Genomic DNA, 13,626 nt, shown 5'->3' with positions numbered 1-13,626 from the left:
CCTGGCAGGCCTTGCGGGACAGAGCCCCACAAATTAATTAGCAATTAAAAACTTTATTTACACAAGCATTTCATGAGTACACATCTTGTTAAAATGCAAACTATTATTTCCAGACGACTTTTAAATAAGAAATGAACAGAAATGTTGGGGATTGACAGTACGCGGTGCAAGAACATCTTCAGAAACGATTTGCTGAATATTAATGAACTGAAAATGTCATTTCTGGTCCAATTACTAGAAGTAATTAGTTTTTTTAATTATGGAGGAAGTGGAATTTTAATAAGGTCAATTTTACAATTACAGTTTAAAAAATACTAATTGTATTGTCATCACATCTTATATAATAAATGGCATTAACTTGCTAACATCTGTTGATTTTCATGTAAATAAAGTGAAGATGACGCACTGGGCTCCTCAGGAGAGGTTTTGAGGACAGGACACGTTTGTGTCTAGCTCAGGACAGGTGGCCCCGGGCCCCTGGGAGGGCATCCTGGGAGCCAGGCTCTGAATCTCATCGCCAGCCGTGGAGGTGAGAACTCTGCAGAGCTGCACTCGGCCGACCTGCAAGTCGCCCTCAGCCACAGGACCTGCGTGGCGTCTGTCTCCCCCAGGGGCAGCGCAGCCGTCTGGGGCAGGCGCACCGGCTTCCCACACGTCACCTCCAGGAGCTTGGGCCGTCACCACCACCCTCCTCGGCCCCAGAACGGCAGGAACACTGGGTCCTGGACACACCATGGTGGCCTGCGAGCTCCCTGCTCCACAGCAGGGCCTCTGCTGCTGTGGCCATCCCTGTGATGTCTCACAGCTGGACAAGGCCACAGGGCACCCTCAGGGGCCCACTCAAGTTCAGGTGGTCCTATCTGCAGCACTGGGGTGTGGCTCAAGTGCCCCCAAGGCTCCACATGAGTGTTCAGAGGGTAGGACGCAGACCACAGTGTTGGGAGACTGGGTGGTTTAGAGAAGGTCATCGGAGTGGAACCCCACAACTGCATTCTGGTGGCCTTATAAGAAGACCTGGACACACACACACACACACACACACACACACACAGAGTCCCTCCTTGCCTCTCACCACTGGATGCCCAGCGTCACCTGGGGACCCTGCCAGCAAGACAGTCATCACCAAATGCAGTCCCTTAGCCTTGGCGCTCCAGGACCACAAGCCCAAATAAACATGTCTTCTTGGTAACCTACCCCTTTCTGGCCCCGTGCCACGGACAACAGAAAACAGGACGAGCACAGTCCAGGCCGAGGCGAGGCTGATAAGCACCGTGTGTTCTCACTGAACTCCGCTCCCAGCAGCAGGGCCCACTCAGCAGCAAGAGAAGCAGCTTGCTATTTCTGAGCCTCTATGACGGGCAGCTGCCGGCGCTCCCCATCTGCGTTTTATCTGCTCACAAAGCCTTGGGTGCTAATGAGGGTTTGCACAAATGCTCTGGTAGTTACGGAGGACTCAGCTCTCAGTTCTGTCCAAGAACTGAAACTCCGCAGCTTGGAGTTTCCAGCACAGAATCACAGACATGCCCAGGAGGGACCCGGCCCTCCCTGTCCAACAGCGTCTCCTGTCACCTGCGGTGTGGCCTTGCCACAGAGGAGGTGGCGTTTGAAAGGGGACAGAAGTGCCAAGAGGAGGAGCTGGTCCTTGGTGCCTGGAGTCCACACCCAGCCCAGCCCTCCCTGTCCTTTCTTGCCAGCCCTTCCCCAAAGCCCCCGCCCTCTCTGTCCGAGGACAGTTGAGCCCAGGTGTGTCCAGGTTACTGCCCTCTCTCCTGAGAGAAGCTGCAGCACTCAGCCACGCAGGCCTGTGACTCCCCAGGGCACGCCCCTTTCTGGATCTAACCACTGGGAGGGGGGTCCTCACCTGACCCAGAGTCGTCACGCCCCGTCCCGTCCTATACCCACTGCCCTCTCCACCACCTGGACAGCCATGACCTTCTGGGCAGCAAGTCCACCTCTGGCTAGGCCTGATTCCTGCCTGACCCTGGGGTACAGGACCTGGTCCCTGCAGGATCCCCAGGCCGGGGCCCTGGGTGGGGACAGTCACAGCTCAGCAGTTGTGGGCAAGGCGCCACTCACTGGGAGCGCACGGCACCAGCACCCTGGGGGCACCTGGACCTGCAGCAAACCACCGAGTCAAAGCAGCCCAGGGAGCCCAGGAGACCTGGGCACCTCGGCCCACCACGCGGCAAGGCACAGCAGCCTCCGCCCTCCTCCTCAACCTTCCCAGCACGGCAGCCAGAGGGTCTCGTGCCTGAGGGGTGAACACTCACAAGCCCAGGGAGAGGGGGCGGGGTCCCTGGGGGCTGCACGTCCTGGAGGAGGCCAGGATCTCACCCAACCGCACGGCGGGCACTTGGGCACTCGCCAGGCTGACCTTGGCCCTGCTGCTTGCTCTGGGTGGTGCCACCTCGTGAGCGGCTCCCACGAGGGCCATAAAATCCCCAGGAAGCATGGCCGCAGGTGCCAGCCTTGGAGGGGCTGCAAGGCTCCCTGCCCACCTCCTGCCCCCGCTGCCTGGGTGAGGACGCGTCCCTGCCAGGGAGCAGCGTGCCACCGTGCCATCGTTAAAATGGTTTGTGGGCGTTTGTTACATCCTGGGGAACGTCTTGTTGAATTTTAATTACCCAGATTAAGATCTATTGGCATAATTATTGAGATATATAAAAGTTTTATTTAAACATGGATATCCTAGAAATGAATGCTCCCAGGACAATAAATGACTTAAGTGCCTCGCACCAGGAGGCATTTGTAGGGGTGAGGACGTGAGCGGAGCCCAAGGACACTCCTGGAGCTCCGGGCCCATCCTCCCCTCAGAAGCCTCTGCGGAGGCTCGAGGCGACTTCCCGGCAGGGCGAGGGGCTGCTCCACAGAAGAGGTGCACGGCGGAGCTCTGCTCCCGGCGGCCGCCCTTCCCAAGCTCAGGAGCCCACGGCCCTGGCCCTGCCCTGCGGCCCTGCCCTGCCCTGCCCTGCGGCCCTGGCCCTGTGTGGGGCTGTGCAGACACCATCACCCGCACCCCACAGGGACGGGACGATGCCCACTTCCTGCTGCCAGTGCAACCAACACGTGTTTTAGGTTTTTTTTTTTTAAAGAAAAATGAAACACAAAACTGGGAGGTGCCACTTACCAAAAAACCAGGATGACCCAGCTCTGCAGGTGACAGGGGCACGGTCCAGGGCCTGAGAGGAAAGGCAGCCTCCAGGAGTGTTAGCCAGGACACCAAGTGCCCGGCTGGACCAGACAAGTCTCGGGAGGAGAGAAGGCATTTTCCACGGGCAAAGGGGACAGAAGCGGAGCACAAGTCAGCAAGAAAGAGGAACCGGCAACTGGGAAACGCGGGGGCCATGGAGCGGCCCAAGGCCAAGGTGTGGAGACGCCAAGCCCCACACCACGCGCCCAGCGCCCTCTGGAGATGCCAGTGAGGACCAGCCTGCGAGGCCAGGGCTGGCCCACCCCGGGGTCAGCAGGGAGCAGCACACACCAGTACCAGCTCCCGGCTCAGCCCCCAGCAAGGAGGGTGGCCAGGCCTGCGCCCACCTCACGTCCACTCCCCTGCGGTACGTCAGTCCTTGCGCTGGACGGCGATCCCCTGAAGGGTTCGGCCCCATGGAAGCGTGGGTGGGGTGCCCGGGCGCTCAGTCAGGACACCCTGGTTCACACATGCTCTCTCTCAGCGTGCTCTTGGGTGGTGGACTGGCACCGTTTGGTGACTTTCGTGGCTGTGCCACTGTCCCTCCTCCTGCAGATGAGCATGCAGGTCCACCCCTGTGGACGGGGCGGCTTGGAGTCTTGCTATAGTCTCCGTGTGCCACCGGACGCCAGCCTGGGCCTGCACACCCACCAAGGCTCCCACAGGGTGCTCCCCCAGAAGGGACCATCCTCCGGGCACCTCCCTTCTGGGCAGCTCTGATGCCGTCCTTCGACCCACGCCCTCCTCCCTCGTTGCCCCTAAGCTGGGGGTCAGGTGGCACGAGGCCCCTTCCATGGCCCACACCCGCACAGCAGCAAGGGGGTCACAGAGTGCTCAGGGCACACAGGCCACCCTGGGAGCTCAGGGGTCTCTAAGCCTGGTGGCCCCGTGTTCTGAGCAGGCGGCCTTGGGGGACGTTGCCTTGGTGGCCTGGGCTCACCTCCGGGCCTCGGGCCTCAGGTCCAGCGGGGGATTCCAGGGTGAAGACGCCAGGGCCAGGCGCCAGATCAGCAGCACCACGCGGCCGGCTCCTCCTCGCTCTGTCCTCCTCCCGGTTCAACAAATGGGCTGCCTTAATGGCCACAGGACACCGCCTGTGGACACAGCCCAAGGGCAGAATGGCCACTGCGCACGGGAGAGTGGCCAGGGCTGTGGGAGCGCAGCAGGGTGAGAGCCCACCACTCAGCCATTTCCCTCACTGAGCCAGGGACCCTGGAGCCGGGTCCAGAAACAGGTCATCAGAGGCCGGAAAGCCCCGTCATGCTTAAATAAATGGCTCTGTGGTGGCTCTGGAGCAGCACGCGGGCTGGCGGGAGGCCTTGGCCTGCAGCAGGTCGGGCTGAGCTCTGTGGGGACATTAGCACTTTAAAGGGAAGGGAAGGGGCTGGAGCTTCCTGTATTCGCTTTTTCCAAGATCATTTCTACCAAAGAAAAGGGCCCCAGGGCTGGTGGTGCTCACTGAGGAAGAGCTCTGCTGGTGACACACACGCACGCCCAGGCACACGCACGCACAGGTGCAAACACACATGCACATACAAGCACACACACGCACAGGTGCAAACACACACAGCCTGCCGCTGGGACACACACACATGCACAGGCACACAACACACAGGTGCAAACACACACACAGCCTGCCGCTGGGACACACATGCACTCACAGGCACACAACGCACAGGTGCAAACACACACAGCCTGCCGCTGGGACACACAGCACACACAAGCACACACATGCACAGGTGCAAACACACATACAGCCTGACGGTGGAACACACACACATGCACAAGCACACACACACAGCCTGATGGTGGGACACACACACATGCACAGGCACACAACACACAGGTGCAAACACACACACAGCCTGCCGCTGGGACACACATGCACTCACAGGCACACAACGCACAGGTGCAAACACACACAGCCTGCCGCTGGGACACACAGCACACACAAGCACACACATGCACAGGTGCAAACACACATACAGCCTGACGGTGGAACACACACACATGCACAAGCACACACACACAGCCTGATGGTGGGACACACACACATGCACAAGCACACACACACAGGTGCAAACACACACACAGCCTGACGGTGGGACACACACACATGCACAAGCACACACAGGCACAGGTGCAAACACTCACACAGCCTGACAGTGGGACACATGCACAAGCACACACACACACACACAGAGGTGTAAACACAGACGAGCACACAGCCCGCTGGGACACTCCGGCTTGGCTCCAGAGCACACACCCCAGGTCCCTGGGCGTTAGCCCTGGGCTCTGGGTGCACCCCTCCTCTCGTCCCGGCTTCCCGACCTCCCAGCTCTGGAGAAGAGGGCAGGTCCGTCCCTATGAAGAAGCTGTCTTCTCATTTTGCTGCTGAGGCTCAGACAGAAAGCAAGACACTGTCCTGGTCCCCAGAAAGGGCAGCGGGTGGCTCTCTTGCATTTCCCCCAGGTTCAGGTGAGAAATCAGCCTCTACCTCAGAGCAAAGCCTGTCCAAGGAAGGGGGCGTGACCCTTGTCCTTGGAAAGACCCACAGAGCACTCCCAGGCACATTCCCACCCTGCTGAGTTGTTTATCTACAAATAACAGGAGAGATCTGCTGGGCCAGGTGTCCCTGACTCAGTCAGGCTAGGTGAGGACCCATAGCAAGCCCCTGGCAGCCACCAATCAGCATGAGACAGAGAAATACCTGGGATGACAGATGACCCCCCAGTAGTTTATGGTGGTTGATAACATGTTGGGAAACCATGTAGTTCAGCACGTACTCCCCTACCCAACTTGTTCCCACCAGTGAATGTGCTAATCATGTTTTAGAGTTGTTTTATGACTTTCCCGCGGTGTGTGGTGATTTGCTAAGAGATGCTATGATGTATGTGAGGTCCCTGCCTTCCCCAGAGAGTGTATAAAACTGCTGCAAACCCTGGGCTTGGGGCCTCTCGGCGTCACCAGTTGCGGTGTGCACGGAGGACCCGAGCTAGCTCGCAATACACACCTCTTTGCTGCTTACATGGATCTTGGTCTCTGGTGGTCTTTGGGGGGTCCCGAATTCGAGCATAACACAGGAGGCCCACTAGCTGCAGGAATGGGTAGGGCTGACCTAGGCAGGCGAGGGGGTCAGAGAGCACACGCCTCCCTCCCACCAGTGTGCGTGGTCACCCCAATGTGCCGGGCACAGGCTGACCCTGGGACACAATGCTCTGGTGGAGTGACAGCGAGGGAGTGACCCGCCCTGGAGCCAAGCAGGAGCTGCCCTGGGTACAGCCTTCCCCTCCCCGGCACGACAGTCCTCACTCTCCACCGCGCCCTCAGGACCCGTGACGCTCCTGTGAGGCCAGTTCCAAGGCTGCCAATGTAATACAGCCCACTGGCCAGGGGCAAAGCCCGAGTCTGGCTCCCAAGCTCTGCACTAAAGGCTACATCCACCACACTCAGCTCCTGTCCCTGGCAGAGTCCAGCACAGAGACAGAGGTGCCAGCAGACCAGAGGGGCAGAAACAGACTGTGGTGGGGGACAAGGTCAGGGCGGTACGAGCAAGAGGTCTCCTGTGCTGAGGACAGGCAGGGCTGTAGCCCGGGCTGAGCACAGACCTCGTCCCTGGCACTCAAGGTGCCCCCACTGGGGTGACATCTGCAGAAAGCCCAGGAGGCGCCTCCAAGGGCCATCCCGCTACCAAAGCCGCAAACAGCAAGCAAAAGAGCAGCAGAAGCCTACAGCAGCCAGGCGGGCGCAGGGTCCGGGGGCGTGGGGTTTTCACCTGCCCTCGGCCCAGACCCTGGCCTTGAATCCTCAGCGATTCCCTGCATGGAGCCTGGTTCCTGGGCCTGCAGAGGCCAGAGCAGACCTGCTCCTGTGACTGTCTGCCCCCTGTGCAGGCCACCTGAAGGGCTGCTGGAAGGTGTTTGACAGGCTCTGCCTAACTCAGCCAAGTGGACAGGAGAGCAGAGGGCATTCCTCGAAGACCCGAGGGCAAAGCAACACCCCGGCAGACGCAGGAGCAGAGGGCGGCGTGAAGGGAAACACTGAGAGGCTGGGAGGGAGGGTCGGGACGAGGCACTCAGGAGTGCCCGCCCGGTGGCTCACCACGCCAGGCAGGATGCAGGACGGAGGAGACACTGAGCCTGCCCCGGGGCTGTGCGTGCAGGAAGCCAGCCACAAAGGTCAGGGGGAGTATCTGTTCTCTTCTTTATCCTCCTCGCCCAGTCCCTCTGGGCAGTGAAGGAATTTCTGGCAAAACACCAGCTGAGCAGACCTCAAGGGATGGCAGTGACCGCCGGCCCAGAGGACACCTAATGCTGGGTGCCCTGGACAGAGGGGGGCTGGGGCACTGACCCTCATCCTGGAGCCAGACCTCGCCTCACATGGCCCCACCTCCACCCCACCCCACCCCAGGAGGTAATGCAAGAGCCCTGAACCTCCTCGTCTTCCTCCTCTGCGTACTTCACCAAGGAAAATCTCCCAGGTGGGGTGTTTACCTAAATTTACAGACTGAACCCACTCTGCGAGACTCTGACGACACCCCCTCTTCTCCAACACAGCTGGGGAGACCAACACATTCCTCCCAGCCCTGCCCGGGCCAAAGGCGCCCTCCAACCAAGGGCACAGGATGGGGACCGGCACCCACTGGGGAACGGCGAAGAGGTCTGGCCTCCTTCATCTCACTTCCCAGAGAAGCTACAGGCGAAGAGTCCTTCACTCGGAATTCACTCTAGAAGTAGAGCCTGGAACGTCTTCAGCTGCACAAGATCCGCAGGGAGCCCCGGGGAGGCGCGTGTGTGAGGGCAGGGAGGGTGGGCCAGCAGTCAGTGTTCGGCAAGGTGGGTGTGCACTTGGGCTCTATGGGAGGAAGGTGTGTGGCGTGGGAGCCTGTGACAGGCCATGTGGGCACACCACGCGCCTCATGTGAGTGCATGTGTGTGCATATGCCATGCGTTACGTGTGGCCACTTGTGCATGAGTATGCATGGCACATGATACACAGGGGTACGTATGCCACCTGTTATACATGAGACATGTGTGTGCCAGTGTGTCATTCCATGGGAGTTCCTGTGTGTGTGCACACCAGACATTACATGTGGATTCCTGTGTGTGTGTATGTGTGAACATGCACACCATGCACCTCATGTGCAGGCCTGATTTGTGGGGATCTGCACCTAATCAATCCAGCTGAAGTGGTGCTCACAGCGTGGCCGTGTCACCGCAGACCTAAACAGGTAGCACTGGCTGAGAAGAGCAGAATGAGCTCTGCTCGCTTTTCTGGTTTTAATTGGCATTTCCTGTCTCTGGGAAGACAGCGGTGTCTGCTCACGAACCTTACCACCACTAATTGTTCTTCCATCCTGACACTGGGTGGACCCCACGTGGCTCACAAAATGTCACACTCTTTGTCCTAATGAACCAAATAATTTATAAATGCCAAAAGCAGCGAGGTTTGCGTTTATCACCCCTTAGGGGTTGGTCAGGATGCGATTCACACATCCTTGGACATGCAGGTTTCTTCTTTCCTGATTTGCTCAGCATGAATTAAATAATAGCAACAGCATCAGGACCCACTGACAATTTCTCACTATTTGCAGGGTCAGGAAAAGTAGATGTGTAAGACCATGAAAGATTCTGGCAACGTGTGGACCTAAGATTTAAACGGCACACAAAGCGGGCACGATGCTCAACAAGCACCAGGCTCCCAGACTTCAGCTCCTGCAGCTTCACGGGGAGACCTGCTGCCCATGGAGACTCTGGGCACACACAGGTGTGCACACACAGGCATGCACACACATGCCACACACGCACACACACATGCACACATTTGCACACACAGGTATGCGCACAAGCGTGCACATACACAGGCATACACAGGCTTGCACACACAACACAAACATCACACACACATGCCACACACGCACACACACATGCACACATTCGCACACACAGGCATGCACACAAGCGTGCACATACACAGGCATGCACACACATGCACACACAACACACACATCACACGCACATGCCACACATGCACACACACATGCACACATTTGCACACACAGGCATGCGCACAAGCGTGCACATACACAGGCATGCACACACATGCACACACAACACACACATGCCACACATGCACACACACATGCACACATTTGCACACACAGGCATGTGCATACATGTGCACACACAAGCATGCAGACACACAGGCATGCACACACACACTCCTGCACATAGTGCAGGTTAATCCACTGTCAGCTTGACTGACAGAGAGACACCTAGAAAAGGGCTGGGGAGGAGCCTTCTGGGTGGCCTGCAAGGGCATTTCCCCGAGATGACTGGCGGGTGAGACAGCGGGTGGGGAGATGCTCCTCACTGTGGGTGGCTCTGTCCAGGTGGCCAGGCCTGGGTGGAAGACAGGGCGGAGGGGAAGGAAGCTCATTTCTCCTGAGTGTTGCCTCTGCTGCTACTGCCCCCGCCGTGGCCATGGGCCTCCAGTCCTCTTCCAACGTGGACTCTGACCAGCCACCTCCAGGGAGTGTCCCGGCTCCAGTTCCAATCAGGCTGCGTCATCAATTCCCTGATCTAAGGCTCCAGCTTCTGCCGGTGCCTGCTGCTGGCGTCCAGCTCTGCAGTGTGCCAATGGCCATCGTGGGACTGGCCAGCTTCTGACCATCTAGTAACCCCTCTGTAGTCATACACGACATCTGCTGGTGCTGTCCCCCCTAGAGAACCCTGGCACACACAGGCGCCCACACGTCCATGTGCACATGAACAGACGCTCACACACACACACATGCACACACAGCTGCCGGTCGACAAGCCCACTACCGAGTGAGGGCCCCTTTCCACGCCCCGTGTGGGGCAGCCCCAGGTCTACGTGGTGTGTGGGGTCTGCGTGGGACATTTGCTGGAGACAGTCACTGAAGCACCCTGGACCTGGAAGCCTGCCCCTCGGTCTGCAGAAGAAGGAGCATGCCTGAGAAGCTGAGTGCCCGGCCTGCCCTCCACAGTGAGGACCGCCCACCTGAACTCGTAGCCTCCGTCCACACTGTGTTCAACAGGCAGTTTGACGGGTGGCCTTCCCTGGCTGCAGAGGGAGCCCTGGGGTCCTGGAGGCACAGCCCCTCCCAGGGCACAGCACTGAGAGGCCCCTCCCCTCCCCGGTCCCACCCTCCCCTGCCTGGGGTGGAGGACTACTGGGGGCCACTCCCCGCCCTGCTGCCGTTCCCACCCCCCCAGCCACGTCTCTAGGGAGCAGGACAGGTCTGCAGTCCCGTGAGACCCTGCCCACCCCACCCTGGGGAGAGGAGCCCCTCAAGAGGGGTGTCGGCCCCCAGCTGGGCCTGCTCGCCTGACTCTCCTTTGTTGGGAATGAAGCCTTCGATCTGGAGGCCCCTGGGAGTTTCCCGGCCAGTACACACCTGGGTCAGGACAGAACGAGCAACCCCCGCCTCAGGGCCAACAGCAGAGCTCTACAGCAACGTCACCAGGTCAGCCACGGCCTCCTGGGAAACCTCAGTGTTCCTGGTGGACAGGTGGCCTCCTTCCTGGGGGTCTAGAGTGGGAGTTGACAGTGTCCTCTGCAGGACGGTGGCCGCCCTCCTAAGGGGCTCAGGGATGTGGGGGCGAACACCACTGGGAGGTTAAGATTGTACTGAAATCAGTGCCACAGGGGTTGGCGGGGCTGCACCCGGTGCCCACAGGCCATCTGCCGAGGCCTCCACGCTCCACGGGGAACCCTGCACACGGGCTTCCGGGCCTGTGTCCCCCAGGAGGGGCATCCTGGTGCTGTCAGGAACTGGCCTGCTCTGCGTCTGGACAGGGAGGAGGAGGCTCCTGGCCCACCAAAGGCCAGCGTCACCTGGACGGGTGGCAAGTCTGTCCTCTGAGGTCCAAGGCCCCACCCCAGTCACACCCTGCCTTTGCTCCATGCTCACTGCCACGGCCTGGCCCCTATGGCCCGTCCTCGCCTACGGATGTGGGGTCTGGCTGGACTGTGCTGACCTGCACCAGGGACAGGCGGGACACTGTGCACCTGAGGGAGAGAGCCCTCTAGCTCCCGCCACGCCTCTCAAGGGCTGCTGGGACCCCAGCACTTGGGAGCAAGGGCAGTCTGACCGCAGTCCCTTGAATAAGTAAGGGCCAGTCGGGGGCAGCTCGCGAGGGCAGTTCCAGGGCACAGCTCTGTGGAGCGCTTCCTCCCAGGCCTTTGCTGCCTGCGCGGGGATAGCGACTGTTTTTCATGTAAAAAGGCATCTTATTGATGTTTAGCATGATTCAAACTTTGAAGGAGAACAGAACTGGTTGAAATTAAGCAGAGATGGACTCACAGATTTCTGGAGACAGACAGGTGCCCATGTCCCTGCCGGGGCAGCCGCTGGGTTCCAACCTGGGCAGACCTGCAGGGCGTGCTGGGGCCGGGCCTCCCCGCCACCCCCAGGCAGCACGTCTTCCCCTCCCCCGTCCCCTGCTGACACCCCACCCCTCTGCCTCCATCCCCCCAGCCCTGCAGCCAAGGGGGGCCATGGAGAACACCACCCACCTCTTCCCCCCACTGCACATTCCTGCAACTGTCCCTGTCACTACCCGTTTAAAGGGTGCAGGTGGCAATCCCTCAAAAGCCTCTCGCAAAGGTCCCCACAGCCCGTCTGGGCCCCTTTTTTAGGTGTGAGGATTGTCCTTGGCCAGAGGCCCTTGTCTCTGCAGGTCCCGTGGGTGGAACCCAGGCTCACCGGCCTTTGGAACTAGAAGTGCCTTGGCCATTGCTCCTGGAACAACACCAGTAGCCACGATTCATGTGGCCAAACGTCTGAATGCTATGAGGCACCCAGGGTGACGCCAAGTGCCCAGGACGTGAGGTGGCTGAGGCACCCAGGGGTGATGCACAGCACCCAGGACGTGCGTAGCCTGTCCCCACCTCTGCAGTCTGCAGGAAGGACTTGGGCATCGGGGCTTGCTCTCTGCAGGTGTCTGGTCCAGCTATGAAGGACACGGCCTGCGTAGACCTCAATCTGTTACCGTGTGCTTGACACCCTGTCCACGTCAGCCAGCACCGCAGCGTGTGCGCATGGGGACCTGACGTCCTTCCTCGCTGCCACCATGTGCCTGCCCTGCTTTGTGGGGCATCCCCGGCGGGCAGGGCCACATGCACAGGGCCACAGTGCCAGGCCTGCGAGTGCCTCTCCTGCTGCACATGTCACTGTCACCCTCCACAGGGTCCCTCCTGGAGCAGTGGTGTCCGGTGCCTGGGGTCACTACACCCAGCTGCTCCCACCCCGGGTCCTGCCCTCTCCTCAGGTGTACCCTCTGCTCCTGGTCAGTGGGTGGACAAGTGTGGGGGTCGAGGAGTTGGGCTGGAGGAGGTGGGTATCCCTTGGTTCCCTCCTGGGTCTCAGCAGGGCTGGCCCAAGGTGACCCTGGAAGGACAGGCAGCAGGGCATGAGGAGTGCCCGTGCCCTTCTGCCGCTTAAGCAGAGTGTACCTCCCATGTCCTGTCTGCTCAGGGTGGACACCCAGCCTGGTGAAGCACTGCTGCCTCCCGGTGAGGCCTCGGGATGCCTGGCCTGGACACTGGGCCCTCTCTCTTCCTAGAGCTCCCTTAGGTGTTGGTCAGGGAACTCTCTAGCACCTCTGGACACTCGACAGCCCGTGCGCTCCGAATGCTGCCGCTGACTGTCTCATCAGGTTTCTCTTCAGAGTCCTAAGAATCCTAAGGAGATGCCGCCGTCTCCATCATCCTGGGGCCCTGGGATCTCTGAGGACCTGCAGGGCAGCCCTTGCTCGTCTGCAGGGGGAACCCACACGGCTGCAACAAGGCTGGGCACAGCTGGCCCGTCCCCACAGAGCCCACAGCCTGACCGCCGACCCCATCCTCCTGGCCACTGTCCCAGGCCTCGGCATGGTATTTAACAGGGTGTGTAAGGTCGGGCGGTTCAGTGTGAGGGAACTAATTTACACAACACTGAATGGAGCGACACACGTGTGCACACAAAAGTGCGACTGCCGTCCCCCGAGTCGTGGGACCTGTGATGGGGACAGTAGATGGAGAGCACTGGGTGCAGGCATGTGCAGGGGCCCAGGAGGCACATCCCTGTGAATCTGAGATGATCAAAAGACAGCTGACCTCCCACCTCTGCAGTAAGATGTGCTTCCTTGTCCTCGAGACCGAGGCTGGCACAGAGGCCACAAGAGCACAGCAGTCAACTCTCCATGCCCAACTCCACTCCCCAGGCAGCTCCACTTACCCAGGGGCACCTGGCTGGCAGCTGCAGCTGGAGACCACTGACCCTTCACGGTGAGGACTCCCCCTCTGCCGACACCAACAGCTCTGTCTCATAGATCCAAGGAGAACCACTGGACACGGCCACAGTGAGAAGCTGGGCATTGGTAGGGACTGGGAACAGGACGGGGCAGGCAAAGGGCTCAGGATCCCCAGGA

The sequence above is a fragment of the Marmota flaviventris genome, chromosome 3 (genome assembly GCF_047511675.1).
Source record: "Marmota flaviventris isolate mMarFla1 chromosome 3, mMarFla1.hap1, whole genome shotgun sequence".
Lineage (NCBI taxonomy): Eukaryota > Metazoa > Chordata > Mammalia > Rodentia > Sciuridae > Marmota > Marmota flaviventris.
Note: the sequence above shows the minus strand (reverse complement) of the source record.